The sequence below is a fragment of the Bos javanicus genome, chromosome 27 (assembly GCF_032452875.1).
Source record: "Bos javanicus breed banteng chromosome 27, ARS-OSU_banteng_1.0, whole genome shotgun sequence".
NCBI classification, from domain to species: Eukaryota; Metazoa; Chordata; class Mammalia; order Artiodactyla; family Bovidae; genus Bos; species Bos javanicus.
In genome coordinates, this window is record NC_083894.1 from 42,438,521 (window position 1) to 42,455,480 (window position 16,960).

The 16,960-nt window shown below is 40.4% G+C and overlaps 1 protein-coding gene across 1 annotated transcript in view; it reads right to left on the reverse strand.

Annotated features, from left to right (window-relative positions):
• Positions 1-16,960, reverse strand: part of UBE2E2 (ubiquitin conjugating enzyme E2 E2) — a 372,646-nt gene that overhangs the window by 211,838 nt on the left and 143,848 nt on the right. The window lies entirely within an intron of this gene.

Consider the following 16,960-nt stretch of genomic DNA (forward strand, 5'->3'; position numbering starts at 1 on the left):
GATGAATAAATCAAGGCTTACAGAGGTTAAGCAGCCTCTGATAACATACGTACTATAATCTAAGACTTAGGTTCACTTCCTATAACTTTGCAAAGCTCATGTTCTTCCAAAAGCCTCATTTGTTAAATTAAACATTTCAGTTGCTGGTGCATTTTGTCTGCTCAGAAAGAGCAACATTAACTTGATTTTTCTTATTATTTAGAAAAGAAACAACTATTAGCCTTACGCAAGGCTTACAATATACACTAACGTTACTAACAAGCCATTTCAGTAAAAAAAAAAGTATATGATTTTCCTTTTAAAAAATACACTAACAGTTCATCTTCTTGACTCCAGTAAAACTTATTAATATTTTTGCAGACATTTTTTTTGTTGTTTTTGGTTTCTGTGGTTATAGAAAGCTTCTCAAAAGTCTCTTCATCCTGCTATGTGATCTGAGCCCTCAAGACCCCTTTCTCCGTCATGAATGACGGGGGCAACAGTCGCTGTGATGTAAACACTCTACAGCTGAGCGTCAGCGGTACTTACTTACAGGACGCACAAAAACAGACAACATATTCATTTCATCCTGCTTTAATGACTGAAAATTTCAAAACAAAACATAACTGAAGAAATTATAACTTGAGTTTCTTTCAGATCATCTAGAGTGGATTTTGAACAACAGGCATATGTTTCAGAAAAGACGACAAGAAATTCATGACAGTCAGTCAGTAAACTATGCTCGCATATTTTGTGCTGACTAAAAGCTGGATACTTCTTGCTCTCTGCTGATGTGCTGTTTTGAAGTCTCCAGGAGCAGCCCTTCTAATGTTTTTTTTTCTGGATAAGAATGCAGTTGGCCACACACTCTGGAGAGAGGCAACTGGCTGTGCGATTAAGACAGGAGAACTGCTATTGAGACACGAATAATCCAGATTAGCTGTCTCTTCTGCTTAACATTTAGCTAATTTGTCAAATTTCTCACTGGTTTTCTATAAAGATCTTTACATTTATGATTCAATCAGGACTTTTACTGTGTGCAAATTTGAGAGAAATAAGGCTTTAGTGCTTGAGTTCTAGCAAATATGCACAAAAATGAGTACTAAGCCAGAATTTCCAAACCGGTTTTCTGGTTGTGTGAATGATCCAGGCACTTCTTTCCCTCTGTGATGCTTTGAATCAGTAGTCATTTTGTGGCTCTCAAATATATTTATTTCTCTAACGGTTTGCTGAATCCTTGGAGTTCAAAGACAAAAGAATTAGGCCATCGATTATGAAGGGGGAAAAAGAATGGGGCAAGACTGAGTCTGGCTTTCAGTGGTCTAGTCTATTTTCACCCTTTCTATTGGTCTATTTTGACCAAATCATAGAAATGTTAGGCTTTACTGGGGGGAGGGGGTCGTTGGCTGTTTAGTTGCCAGTGAAAGTCGCTCGCTCAGTTGTGTCCAACTCTTTGCCACCCCATGGACTATAGCCTGCCAGGCTCCTCTGTCCATGGAATTCCCCAGGCCAGAATGCTGGAGTGGGTAGCCTTTGCCTTCTCCAGGGGATCCTCCCAATCCAGGGATCAAACTCAGGTCTCCTGTATTGCAGGCAGATTCTCTCCCGTCTGAGCCACCAGGGAAGCCCAAAAATACCAGAGAGGGTAGCCTATCCCTTCTTTAGCGGATCTTCCTGACCCAGGAGTCGAACCAGGGTCTCCTGCATGGCAGGAGGATTCTTTACCAGCTGAGCCACCAGGGAAGCCCAAGAATACCGGAGTGGGTAGCCTATCCCTTCTTCAGCGGATCTTCCTGACCCAGGAATTGAACCGGGGTCTCCAGCATGGCAGGAGGATTCTTTACCAGCTGAGCTACCAGGGAAGTCTATGGAGTTGCTAAGTAGTGTCCAATTCTTTGCAACCCTGTGGACTGTAGCCTGCCAGTCTTCTCTGCCCATGGGATTTTCCAGCCAAGAATACTGGAGTGGGTTGCCATTCCCTTCTCTAGGGGATCTTCTTGATCCAGGGATCAAACCCACATCTCCTGCATTGGCAGGTGGATTCTCTACCACTGAGCCACTGGGGAAGCCATTTTGGGGAGGGAATGGGGTAAATTTCTGAAATAATATAAATAACATTATTTCTTGGATCAGTAGATTAATACAGACCATCATTTCTTGGGAATGTTAGCAGATGTCATATGCAAATGAGTCCATCTTCAAAAAGCTGAGACACAGGAAGTTAAATTGAAATAGACATCTTTACTACTGGGTGTCACAGAAACATATTTGTTAAAAATGTTCAAAGAAAGGGATATGGAAGAAAGCATTTGTTGGAAATTCACTTCACCATGGAATCCTTTTAATGGAGTATGTACTAACTTCTCACAGATTAGGAAAACACTAAATTCTAAATTAAATTTAAAAACCAACCATGCTATAAAACCCTAAACTAAGTGTCTGAAATATAAATCACTGATTGAGACTATCTCAAATTTATAAACTTTGTATTTGAAGGGTATATTAAAAATAGTCTGTACAGGCCAAACTGCAGGTCAGCTCACTGACAGAATATACCTAAACATCAAGAAAAAGTTTTATGTCAGGTTTACAAACGAAGCTTAAAACACAAAGCCAACACTGTGTGTATGTATTTTATATAATGGTTTGTGGAAAGCAGTGCATTTCTTTAAAATGCATTAGTTCACTTGTCCATGACTTATAATCTGTGAAATTAACCAGCACCCACAAAAGGATAACACATCACAGAATACACTGTGTCTGGGGGCGGCGTGGGTGATGGTAAGTGAATTAAATACCTTAAGTGGGGGGAGTAGAAAATTTTCACAAATTTAACAAATCTTTTTATTTTGAATCTATATGAAGTATTTTTATTTAAACCAGATAGGTTTGCTAATAGTTTTATTCAAAACATTGGCTCAGAAGGCGAATTCTTTTAAATGAAATGAAAATTTGATTTTATTTTAAACAAATGCCCACATACGTAGTAGTCACATGTATTTGAAATAAAGCTTCTTCTTAAAACACTAAAGCTGGATTTTGTTTGTAGGCTCTTTAAGTATTTTTATCTTTAGCACTGCTGTAACTTACATTTGATTTCATTAAAAGAAGGCAAGTCAGCTTTGCCTTAACTATCCTGTGGCAATACAGGAAACAGGGTCTTTTAAATATATATTTCTTTTTATTCATTTATTTATTTGGCTGTGCTGAGTCTTGGTTGCAGCACTCCAGATCTTCGTTGCGGTGTGAGAGATCCTTTAGTTTCCGCATGTGGGATCTAGTTCCCTGACCAGGAATCAAACCAGGGACCCCCACGTTGGGAGCAAGTTGTCTTAATTGCTGGACCACCAGGGAAGTCCCAAGAAACATGGTTAGTTTTGAAGGAAAAAAATTATGGATGACTTAGAAAATAATGTTCATTCGAAAAATTATCTGAATCTAGAGACCGATGGTGGTGATGGCTGTATAAAAATTCAATGTACTTAATGCCTCTGCAGTGCACATTTAAAATTATTTAAATGGCGAATTTATGCTGTACATGTGTATATACATATAATCACAATTTAAAAATTAAATTTAAAAGCATCTGGTTATAAAAGTAAATTTTTATTACAGAAGACTTAGAACATAGTGAAAAACTCAAGCTAGCTACTGTAGAAAACTCAAACGGTAAACAATTTAATGGGCCAGACTTCCAGTTTTAATTGTACTTGTTTTAGTAATTATACATATGCTTTATACATTTAAAATAATCTTTCAAGGTTTTTAAAAATATTTAGAGCTCATAGGCTTGCTTTCAACTTATACTTCAAGCTTAGCTTTAATCCACTGTAAGTATGCAGAGTAACAACGTCAAGAAGAGTAAAATGCCGTCCCTGGAAGCTCATTACTTTCACTTGTTTTACATTTGGGCGAAATAAAAGTGAATGCTTAGTTTATTTCTAAGAAAGCAAAGTATACATTAATTCATTTAAAACATTATGCAGGGTAGTAAAATTAAGTGTTATAAACAATGGTTTATTCAAAAGTCATAATAATTATTATGAACAGGGTAAAAGGTAAAGTTTTTGACTTAGCTACTCTCCTGTGTGGATCACAATAAACTGTGGAAAATTCTTCAAGAGATGGGAATACCAGACCACCTGACCTGTCTTTTGAGAAACCTACATGCAAGTCAGGAAGCAACATTTAGAACTGGATATGGAACAGACTGGTTTCAAATAGGAAAAGGAGTATGTCAAGGCTGTATATTGTCACCCTGCTTATTTAACTTCTATGCAGAGTACATCATGAGAAATGCTGGGCTGGAAGAAGCACAAGCTGGAATCAAGATTGCTGGGAGAAATATCAATAACCTCAGATATGCAGATGACACTACCCTTATGGCAGAAAGTGAAGAGGAACTAAAAAGCCTCTTGATGAAAGTGAAAGAGCAGAGTGAAAAAGCTGGCTTAAAGCTCAACATTCAGAAAACAAAGATCATGGCATCTGGTCCTATCACTTCATGGGAAGTAGATGGGGAAACAGTGGAAACAGTGTCAGACTTTATTTCTAGGGGGCTCCAAAATCACTGCAGATGGTGATTTCAGCCATGAAATTAAAAGACGCTTACTCCTTGGAAGGAAAATTATGACCAACCTAGATAGCATATTCAAAAGCAGAGACATTACTTTGCCAACAAAGGTCCATCTAGTCAAGGCTATGGTTTTTCCTGTGGTCATGTATGGATGTGAGAGTTGGACTATGAAGAAAGCTGAGTGCCGAAGAACTGATGCTTTTGAGCTGTGGTGTTGGAGAAGACTCTTGAGAGTCCCTTGAACTGCAAGGAGATCCAACCAGTCCATTCTAAAGGAGATCAGTCCTGGGTGTTCTTTGGAAGGACTGATGCTAAAGCTGAAACTCCAATACTTTGGCCACCTCATGCGAAGAGCTGACTCATTGGAAAAGACTCTGATGCTGGGAGGGATTGGGGGCAGGAGGAGAAGGGGACGTCAGAGGATGAGATGGCTGGATGGCATCACTGACTCGATGGACGTGAGTCTGGGTGAACTCTGGGAGTTGTTGATGGACAGGGAGGCCTGGCGTGCTGCGATTCATGGGGTCGCAAAGAGTCGGACACGACTGAGCAACTGAACTGAACTGAACTCTGCTCAAAAGTCTGGTGACACAGGAGGTAGTGTAAACTTCCCTGATGCCTCAATATATAAAACACTTCACCATCCTCAGCCATCAGTCACTAACGCAAGAGGTTGGTTCATCCTTTTATGATACATGGTCTGCTCTTGAGCAAGACCATCTCGTTTTCTAAAATGAGAGAGCAATATGGTTTTTTACTTCTAAAAGAACTGAGATTGTTTAGCTTTTATATTAGGGTTTTGAAATCACTAGTTTGCTAATATGTTTAAGTAACACAAGTTGCAGAGAAATAATTGTACCAAAAGAAAAAAGAAAGGAGAAGAAAGGGAGAAAAGAACAACAGTTGCAATAAAGTAGTTCTCATACGTCACTTCCTGAGAAATAAAACTAGATTCTGACTTTTTAAGGATCTATAGGAATAAAAAGCACAAACTTTCACCAATTCCTAAAGACGGATTAAATTATTTTGTTACGAAAAGACATTTAAAGGGTGATCAGCAGGATTTCTTCCAGGGATGCCAGGAATGGTTCAGTATCTGCAAATCAATCAACGATTGACTTGAAGTTGAAAAACAAGTCACGTAATCATCTCAATAGATGCAGATAAAATCTTTGTACAAAATTTAAAATTCATTCATGATAAAAACTCTCCACAAAATGGGTATGTAGAAAAATTCTTCAGCATAACAAAGACCATTAGTCCACAGTTAACATCATACTCACAACTCAAGTGTGAAAAGCTGAAGCATTTCCTCTGAGTCACGAACAAGACAAGAGTACCCATTTTGGCCACTTTTATTCAACACAGTAATGGAAGTCCTAACCATAGCAATCAGGCCAGAGAAAGAAATAAAAGGGATCCAAATTAGAAAGGAAGAAGTAAAACTGTTAATGTTTGCAGATGCCATGATACTATGCATAGAAAATCCTCCTGACATCTCCAAAAACCTACTAGTCAATGAATTCTGTAAAGTTCTAGGATACAAAACTAATCTACAGAAATCTGTCGCATATCTACACACTAACAACAAAGAATCAGCAAGAAAAATTAAGAAAACAATTCCATTTATAATCATGTCAAAGAGAATAAAATACCCAGAAATAAAATTATCTAAGGAGATAAAAAGACCTGTAATTGGAAAACTGTACAACACTGATGAAAGAAATAAAAGATAATACAAACTACAGATTCTTTTCATTTTTTTAATAGCATGTTAATGGATCGAAGGAATTTGTATTATTAATATTGCCATACTTCCCAAGGCAATCTGCAGATTCAATGCAATCCTTATGAAAATACCAATGGCATTTTTCACAAAACTAGAACAGACAATTCTAAAATTTGTATGGAAACACAAAAGACCCTGAATAGACAAAACAGTCTTAAGAAAGAACAAACAAAGCTGAGGAATCACACTCCCTGACTTCAGACTGTACTTCAAAGCTACAGCAATGCACACAGTACGGCACTGGCAAAAAAACAGATACACAGATCAAAGGGGCAGAATTGAGCCCAGAAATAACCCACACTTACAAGGGCAGCTAGTCCACGAAAAAGGAGGCAAGAGCATACAACAGGGGAAAACAGCCTCTTCAGTAGATGGTGTTGAGAAAACTGGACAGCTACTTGCAAAAGTGTCAAACTGCTCTTTTACAGCATGCCCCAGAGTAGATGGAAAAAGACTCAAGACTTCAGTGTATGGCCCGAAACTATTAAGTCCTGGAAGGAACACAGGCAATATGGAATTTGACATCAGTCTTATTAGTAATATTTTTTGAATACATCCCTTCAGGCAAGCGAAACAAAAGTAAAAGTGAATGTGCACAGTGAACAAAATATTAACAAGGCAAAAAGGTCCCCGACTGAATGGAGTAATATATTTACAAATGATACAGCACATAAGGGTGCATCTGTATATCCCAACTGAACTCAAAACCAAAAAAGCAAACAGATAAGAACCGGGTGGAGGACGAGGTCCCTGGTGGTCCCCGGTTAAGAATCTGCCTGGTTAAGAATCTGCCTGGTTAAGAGTCTGCCTGCCAGTGCAGGGACCCGGGTTTGATTCCTGGTTCAGAAAGACCCCACAGGAGGTGGAGCAACCAAGCCCATTCCCACCACTACTGAGCGTAAGCACCCTGGGGCGGCGCTCCACAAGAGGAGCCACGCGAGGAGCAGCCCACGCACACCTGGAGGGCGGTCGGTGCAGCAACAGAGGCCCAGGGCAGCCACAGATGGATAAATATTCCTTTAACTGGGCAGAGAATTACAAATAGACATTTTCCCCTAAGAACACGTACGGGTGGCCAGTAGCCACACGAAAAGGTGCTCAATGTTACGAACTATCAGGGAAATAAAATCCAAAACCACAACTGGATGTCAATTCACATCTATCAGAATGACTGTTATCAAAAAGACAACAAATGATACGCATGGCCAAGGATGTGGAGAGAAGCAAACCCTCATGCGCTGTTGGTGAGAATCTAAACTGATGCAATCTCTATGAAAAACAACCTGGGGCACCTCAGAAAATTAAAAATAGAACTACTGTAAGATGCAGAAATTCCACGCCTGGGTATTTGTCAGAAGAAAACAATAACATTGATTCAAAAATATACATGTACCCTATGCACACCAGAGCAATGTTTACAAAAGCCAAGATATGGACGCAACCTAAATGCCTATCAACAAAATAACAGATAAAGAAGATGTGGTAGATACACACAGTGGAATCCTGCTTTTTTTGGTTGTTTTGTACTCAGTCACAAAAAAGAATGAAATCTTGCCATTTATAGAACACAGATGGACCTAGTGGGTATTATGCTAAGCTAAATCAGTCAGACTGGGGAAGACAAATACTGTATGGTTTCGCTTCTGTGGAGAATCTCAAAAGCAAATGAACACAGCAGAGCAGAAACAGAGTCACAGATAGCGAGAACAAACCGGCAGCTGCCAGAGGGGACTGCAGTGGGGGAGGAGAGAGACGAGGGAAACCAGGAGGAGCAAACTTTCAGTTACGTGATAAATGAGTCATGGGTGTGAAACGCTCAGTGTGGGGAATACAGTCAGCAACTGTAACATCTTTGTTCGGTGACTTACTGTAACTAGAATTGTCACAGTGATCCTTTTGAAATGCCACAGAAACACTGCATTACTATCTGTGCACCAGGAATTAACTTAGTACTGAAGGTGAAACAAATTCATAGAAAAAGAGAGCAGATTTGGGACTTCCACATGTGGGAGTGGAGGGTGGGCAAAAGGCACCAGACTTTCAGCTGTAAGACAAACAAGTACTGGGGGTGTAACGCACAACTCCGTGACCACAGTTAACACAGCTGAATGCCACACGTGAAAGCTGCGGAGGGCAAATCTTAAAGAGTTCTCACTGCAAGGGAAAAACTTGTTTTTCTATTTCTTTAATTTATAGTAAATGTCATATCTATATGGGATGATGGATGTTCACTAAAATTACTGTGCTCATCACTTCCATATATACGGGATAAGAGAAACTTTCCCATACTGAGTTATGCGGAATCATTCTGTCTTATGCAGGAGTTAACTTGAATTTTATGCTAAATGAAACAGCCTATTGGTGGCCTATCAAACATACACCATACATCTGCTTTGATTATTAAAGGAAAAGGCAACATTCACCAGAAGGAAAGAACATCTATGTTAAAAAAAAGAATGAACGACTCTTGACCTGGGATGCGGACGGTGGCCCTCCTCTGATGAGAGGACTCCCTTCCTGGCTGCTGAGCCACGCTGACTCACCAAGTACATACTGACTTAGTTGGAAGTCCTGAAGGAATGTCTCCCTGTCGTGTTGATGTTCTTGGTTCTGACAAGACAGAAAACTGATGAAAACTCTTCTTCTCCATGGTCATTTAGGAGGCTCTGTTCCAGGCTAGAGTCCTCAGTTTGGCTTAAGTGAAACTCTTTTCTATTCCTATCATAAACTGCTTATTGACCATTTTCACTGCCATATGTAAGTCAACCTTAAACTTATTGAGTGCTGAATGTCAATTATGTTTCAATGAAGTTGAAGGAAAAAAAAAAAAGACTGGAAGCAATGCTTTTTGGTATACTTCCACTAGTTCACTACATAACTGGACATGTCTTCTGTGCATTTTAGAATCAAAATGTGCCAGTCTAACTATGTTCATTTAAAATTCCTAACTATGCTCAAACCTATACATCGTATTAAAAAACAAACCTAGACATCATATTAAAAAGCAGAGACATAACTTTGCCAACCAAAGTCCGTATAGTGAAAACTATGTAGTCAAGTATGGATGTGAGAGGTGGACCATAAAGAAAGAAGAAAGCTGAGTGTGAAAGAATTGATGCTTTTGAACTGTGATGTTGGAAAGACTTTTCAGAGTCCCTTGGACTGCAAGGAGATCCAACCAGTCCATCCTAAAGGAAATCAGTCCTGGGTGTTCATTGGAAGAACTGATGCTGAAGCTAAAGCTCCAATACTCTGACCACCAGATGCAAAGAGCTGACTCACTGGAAAAGACCTGATGCTGGGAAAGACTGAGGGCAGGAGGAGAAGGAGACGACAGAGGATGAGATGGATGGATGGCATCACCGACTGGATGGACATGAGTTTGAGCAAGCTCGGGAGTTGGCGATGGACAGGGAGGCCTGGCGTGCTGCAGTCCATGGGGTCGCAAAGAGTCAGACACGACTGAGTGACTGAACAGCAACAACTATGCTCTTATTAAAACTCAGCAAAATCTAAAGTGTGAGTTAGCAATTCTGAAACAACTATGTACATCAAAGCTTGGGCAAATAAACACATTGTGGATATTAAGAAACAAGTCTCTTTTGTCAGAGAAAAGAGCTCCAAATAATTCTTTATTTGTAGGGGAAGCTATGATCAACCTTGTAAAGTTGAACTGAAACTGGAGAAGCCAATAGTTTCAGACTGGACATTGATATAAAAATAGGATATGTATACATTACATCTCCCCTAGCTCTGTTCATGAGAGGGCCTGGAAGCAGTGCTATCATGTCACCAGTGAACACCATCTAGTGCTCAGGTCCTGGTTTCTAAGCACTAGAACAATGAACAAAGGAATCAGGGCTCCCTGGAGAAACGGCGACTTCAGGACTGGCAGGGGAGGCGGAGGAAGTATGGGATAAGCCAGGAAGGACTTGAGTGCCAGAAAGTAAGAAAATGTTCAAAAAATGACGGAAGCATATCACAGGACAGAGGAGTTGACTTTAGTGAGCTCTCAGTGGCCAAACCGGGAACAATTTAAACAAGGATAGTAATGACTTTTAATCCACAGAGTGAAAACAGATACCCAGCTACAACTAAGCATGTAAGGGAGAAAAGAAAACTCCTCCTTGCCACAGAACTCCGATGAAACATGTAGAAGAAAGGGTGGAAATGGGAAATCAGCACTGAGAAACAAAACAGTCAGGGAAGACCCAGCCGTTAGTGAAGACTGAGATTGTAAACATGGTATTTACAGTCACAAAGCAAGATTCCAATCACAAAGGAAAACAGCAACTCTACAGCAGAGGAAGCGGACGTCTCCTCCACCACATGGCCAAAGCAGACTTGCCTGAATGGGGCACATGGAGTCGTGTGCTCCCGGGCCTGCTGTGCTGAGGAGGACACATCGCCGCTTTCCAGGGGCCACGGCACACGTTTACCGACAGTGCTCTCCACAAGTGTCAAGGCTGCCAAACAACAGAGGAACTAGGCAGATTAAAGGGACGTAAGGCGACTTGATGAGTCAGTGCAACGGGGGGTCCTGGATTAGAACCTAGACTGGAAGGGCATTACTAGGAAGATTAACAAGATGAGAATGAAGGCCTGTCGATCGGGTAAGAGAGTAATATTAATGTTAATTTTTTTCTTATTTTGATACTTGCATTGTGGTTATATATAGGACATTAACACTTGATGAAGCTGAGATAAGGGCACACGAGCATTCTTTGTGAAGAAACTTTATTTTCACAACTTTAAAAAAAACCTACTTCAAAATTTAAAAATTAAATAAAAAATTTAAAAGACAGAGCCCCCAATTTAAAGTTTTCTTCCATTTAATAGGTGAGAAAAGATGATACAGTTGAGGCTGGTTTTGTTAAATTTAGCTCATTCTATTGCCTGGAAAATGCCAGGACACAGGAGCGTGATGGGCTACAATCCGTGGTGTCACAAAGAAGCAGATACGACTGGGCTCACGCGCACACATGCACATTTCAGATTTAATCATGAAACACTGCTAGTGACAAGCTCTCTTTGCTTTTGACACGTACTTGCTTTTTCTTGGCTCTGCCCCTGACTGTTTACCTGACTGGAGGGTTATTTCAGTCTTCCCAAGCTCTTCTTCAATATTATCTTGGGAACAGGTATACTTTAATTATGTTATCACCATGTATCTTTAAATTACTTTAAGAAAATATAGTAACTGTGCTTTCTCAAATTATTTTCAACTTGAGTTAAAATAATCAAAGAGGTCAGTGTGATTAATTTTGTGTCTGTTTTAGTCATTCTTAATTATTCAGGATAATTAGGTATACTGCAATATTTACACCCACTCCAGTGTTCTTGCCTGGAGAATCCCAGGGACGGGGAAGCCTGGTGGGCTGCCGTCTATGGGGTGGCACAGAGTCGGACACGACTGAAGCGACTTAGCAGCAGCAGCAATATTTACAGAAAAGGGGTTAGGACAAAATGAAGGGAAGCATTCAAAATCTTTCAGTATTTGGATAATACTGTGAGTTTCAGTCATTTACCACTTCACAGGTGCATAAGCTGAGGTCCACAAGCTTAACTGTTTTGCAAAGGGCTGTACAATCAACATACAGCAGACTGCATGTGAACCTAGCTCTGCTGGGCCCCAATTCTTCTACAGCACTGCAATGAGTAAAGAATCGTGCTCAACTTCTCAAGAGCCATTACTCTTAAAAAGATTTTGTCTATTTAGTAATCAGGTTTTCAGAGTTCAAAACTGTCAACATTTACTTACATTGAGTTGTTAGCTAAAATATAGAGTATAAGCTGGTTTTTGACGAGTGAGCAAAAATAATCTGCATCTACTACGTAACTGTAATCTTTTCTTCTTGGAAGGTAACTACAAACACCTGTCATGCTCTTCAAAAACAAATAGGAAATCTTAATAACTGATGATCATAAAAATAATTACAGGTTGTCATCATTAAGTACATAATCACACCTAATCCTCCTTAAAATAAATCCTCCTTAAAACAAACTAAAATATATGTTTCAAAATGTTAGGAAAAAACCGACACATGGAAAATACTGTTTTTCTGAGGAATGATCCTAGGTGGGTGCACGGTGAGAATTTTCAAGAAAAAACAACACAAAATCTCGAGTCCTGAAAACCCTTGTTGGCCTGCATTGGAAATTACTTTTCTCCCTTAGCCTGCGAATGAATCAAAGCAGGGAGGAACACACGCTGGGGGGCCCTGGACGCACGGCCCTGTGAGCACCCGGGAGCCAGGCTGGGGAGAAGCACGCCCAGGTCCACGGCCCTTCGCGCGGCCCGGACCCCGCGTGCGCGTCTAAGCAGCCCTGCGCTCCTCCCCCTGCTCCCCTCACCGCCTCCGCTTCTGTGCTTCCCGACCTCTCACTGCGGCCTGCACCCCCAGGAACAACCAGGGAGACCCCACGTAGCTTCTCTGGAAACCCCTCTGACTGAACAAATGAAGAGGTCAATGTATCTTTATCACGAAATGATGAGTGCTCCTTCTGAAATACAGACCATGATCTCAAGAATAATACGCTCACAGCATCAGAGGCCTGGCAAGGCATGTGTGGATCTAAGTCTTGCAGCAGCCCCAGGTTCCACTTCCCCAATAGGTGCTAACACTGAATACTGGTGTTCGGACCACATGCATACTAGGAAGCCACAGATTATCTTATTGGTCTTGATGTTAATTGTAGAAATAATGGTGAACGTCTATAAAGGACTTCCTGGGTGACAGACACTATTTTAGGCTATTGATATGTATAAACTCATTTGATCTTTATAATTTTAGGTAAAAAACCCTATACCCATTTTCTGGATAAGGAAACTGAGATATAATTATTCAGAGCTATACTACTGAGATTCTAATGCACAGCAGTGTAGGTCTTATTTCACTTAGGAACCCTGGCCCTTTACTTGTAATACACACATTTTTCTACTTGTGCCCTTTACCTTCAATGTAAAAGACCACAAGCTAAACATTTAAGCATACCTAAGTTTAGGTATGGGGCTTCTCTGGTGGCTCAGTGGTAAAGAATCCGCCTGCCAACGCAGGAAGCGCAGGTTCAATCCCTGTGTTGGACATGACTTGGCAAGAAAACAACAACAAAAGTTTAGGTATAAGCCTACATTTTATTAGCATCTAAATCAGCGGGCAGCTGCGAACAGCTAAAACTATACCCCCACAACGACACTTACTTGCATACACTACATTCTACATCATGACCTTTGGGGCTTCCCTGGTGGTCCACCGGATAAAAACCCACCTGCCAACGCAGGGGACCCACGTTCAGTCCCTGGTCCAGGATGACCCCACACGCCATGGAACACCAGGCCTGTGCACCTCAACTACGGAAGCGCCTGCACCCAGAGCCCGTGCTCCTCAACAAGCAGAGCCACTGCGATGGGAAGCCTGCGCTCCCTAACGGCGATGGGAAGCCTGCGCTCCCTAACAGGGAGCAGCCCCACGCACCGCAGAGGAAGCCCGCGAGGGCCACAGACCCAGCACGGCCAAAAGTGGGTAAATAAAATGCGAGTGAACAAGTAAGATGTGATGATAAAAAAATAAATAGATCATGACTTTTCCCCTTTCCTTCCGTCCCTTTCTTCTTTCCTAAAAATGTCTCAATAATTTTAGTAGTATAATCATTGATCAAACTATTTGGAAACACATCTGGCCACATTTCCTCCCTACAAAAAGTAAACAGCATTCCGCTGTATATCACTTTATCCTAATTCTCAAAAAGAAGCAATGAGATGCGGTAAAAGTATGAGAAAAAAAACCCCCAAAGATTAAAGACTAAAAAATTATGTGTATACAGTCCCATAAAACAGATCTAATGACTGACAGCAGGGAAGTGAAAAGGGAAAAACATTTGTTGACTTCCTGCCTAGATTTTTTTAAATTTATTGTTCACAAGAGAGACTTTGAAATGTCAAATATGGCTAGATTGGTAAGGGAGGAAAAGTGTTGATGTAACACTATTTACATTTCTCTAGACTGAAAGGGGAATCAAGGCATTATGAAGTATTTGTCTTAGCTGATTAGATTACATAGAATATTCTCTGTTGCTTTATAAACATTTATTTTAATCTCTGTGAGATTTTGTGAACTAGCCCATGGTCATAAACTGAATTTTAACATTATGTAAATCATGCCTCTGGATGCAGAACGCAGAGCATTCTGTAGTGTACCAATGTATTTATTTATATTAAACTTTGATATTTATTCATACATGTTAATTTTTAATTTCTGACTTGTTCCTGATGCAAAAAATACATGTTTATATTTTTCCATTGCAAATACTATGGAAAGTAAATTAATATTTAGCGTCAGCCTGTGTCGATGAGGTGAATTTGACAGAAAAGAAAGGGGAAACTTCCTTTAATAAACTTTAGGGCCAAGAATACATTTTATGTTATTTGCCCTACTTCATAATTGTGTAAAGCTAAAGCAACTCTAGCCTTACAGTTGAAAGAACTGGTGCTTCTGGACAAATTATAGAAAGAAGCATTTCCTTTGGAGAACTTTTCTCCCATCATTACTTTCTACTGTATATGTGTGAATGAATACCTACATAATGAATATTCCCTTATTTTCAAAAATATCTTAAGGTAATGAAGGTATTAAAATTCCTTCAATGAAACATATTGCATGACATGGGACTAGCTTATGACCAGTATCAAATGAAGATAAAAGCAAGATGGGCGATTAAACAGGCAATGTATTCCATTTTTCCAGAAGTCTTCTGAAGTGAACAAGTCCGTTACTTTGTAGGTGTACTTCTGTCAAGTACAGCCTGCACACAGGAAAGGGCCTGACTGTAAGCATACCGTGTGAAGAACTCTCCTACAGGGGGCACACCTGCGGAACCTGTCCCAGGTCAGGAGTGTCCCCAGATCACGAATAGAACATCGCCAACATCTTAGGCTCCCTTTCAGTTACCAAGTCCTGCCTCTTCCAAATGGTCACCATCTGGCCTTCCAACAGCACTGAGGACCCTGGACCGCCTGGGACCACGTGGCTGGAATCATACAGCACGTGTGCTCTCGGGCCCAAATTCTGCTGCTCAACACTCTGTGAGGTTCCATGTTTGCGTAGCTGTGGTTTATTCATCCTTAATCCACTGCTATAGGAAGCCATTGTGCGAGTCTATCGTAAGTTACCCATTCAGTCTCATGGTGCTTGAGTAGGTTTCAATTTGGGCTTATGACATCGTTTTACTTTTACACAACAGTGGCTCTAAAAACCAAAAATACCAACCAAAACCGGCTTTCAAAACAGGCAAATAATTTGCTATGCTAAATAAATACTCCACAAGTTTTCTTATACTGTTTCCAGTTCTGATTTATGAGGAATCTGCAGATTTGGGGGTGTCTAACCATGTCATAGGTTACGCTCAATCTGTTTTTCTTCAAACAGAAGTGCTTTGATTTATCTGGTTCAGAGATTTTTATTCCCTCTTAATGGTCTTTGACATTTCACAATAGAGGCACCAGCTTACTCTCCCTTTTCAACTTCAGAGACACTTAACTTGTCACAAAACATTCCAGAAAAATTTTCCTGAGGTCACGTACTGGGCAATGCCTGCTCTCTGTAATTAAGAACCTGGATCTTCTGGACTCAGGGATGGAACGCCAGTCTCCCACATTGGAGGCAGATTCTTTACCTTCTGAGCCACCAAGGAAAGCCCATAAAAAGCCTCAGAGCCACAAAACTCTTTGTGCTTAAGTCTTTAAGGTGAACCTGGGCATACTCTGAGAAGCAAGCTAATGTCTCAGGACATTTTTTGTCTTAACACGAGTGAGCATAATCACATCCATTCCTACCATCACTTCCCACTGTCTCTCTGAGTGGCTTTCCTGCAGGATCCCACTGCAAGAAATAAGTGAATGGGTGAAAAATGGAGAGTGAAAGTATGGATGTTAATGAGACAGCATGGGGTGAGTCAAGTGATAAAGTGCGAAGAAATGCAGAGTGAGGTTAGCCTGTGCATCCTTTATTGGAGACAATCTTCACAGAGGATCTTAAGCAAATTATTTAAATGTTATTTACATAAAATATTAAAATATTTAGGCATGTTAAAAATATTTCTCAAAGACATCTCTTTAAAGATAAAAAGTCATTCTCTTTGATCTTTATCCACAAATCGTGTAGTCTTATCACACTGTTCTACAATTGTTTGTTAACACGCCTGGGTCTTCCTCCAGACTTGCACTCCTATGAATGTGGACAGTGCAATATTAAATTTCATATAGCAGAGAACCTAGCACCTCTGTGATTAATAAGTGTTAATGAATGAGATGATGAATTAATTAAATGAGGAAATAATTTTTTGAAAAAGAAAAGTTTGTGGGGAGAGAAAAGAACATTGCGTACGTGAGGTTTTCTTCCTTGGATTTCAACTGCAGACCATCCCCCACTCTGCAGTCCTGGAGGGTGCAGACAACATTCTCACAAGATCCTGGACGCAGAGAAGCTTTAAGGGGTGTTTGGCCACACTGACGCACTTGTCTGCACAGGTCTAGTTCTGTCTCTGACTAGAGCTACCAGCTGCCATTAATTTGCATGTGCAGATCCCCTCCCAAACTGTGCACTACATTTCAACTGACC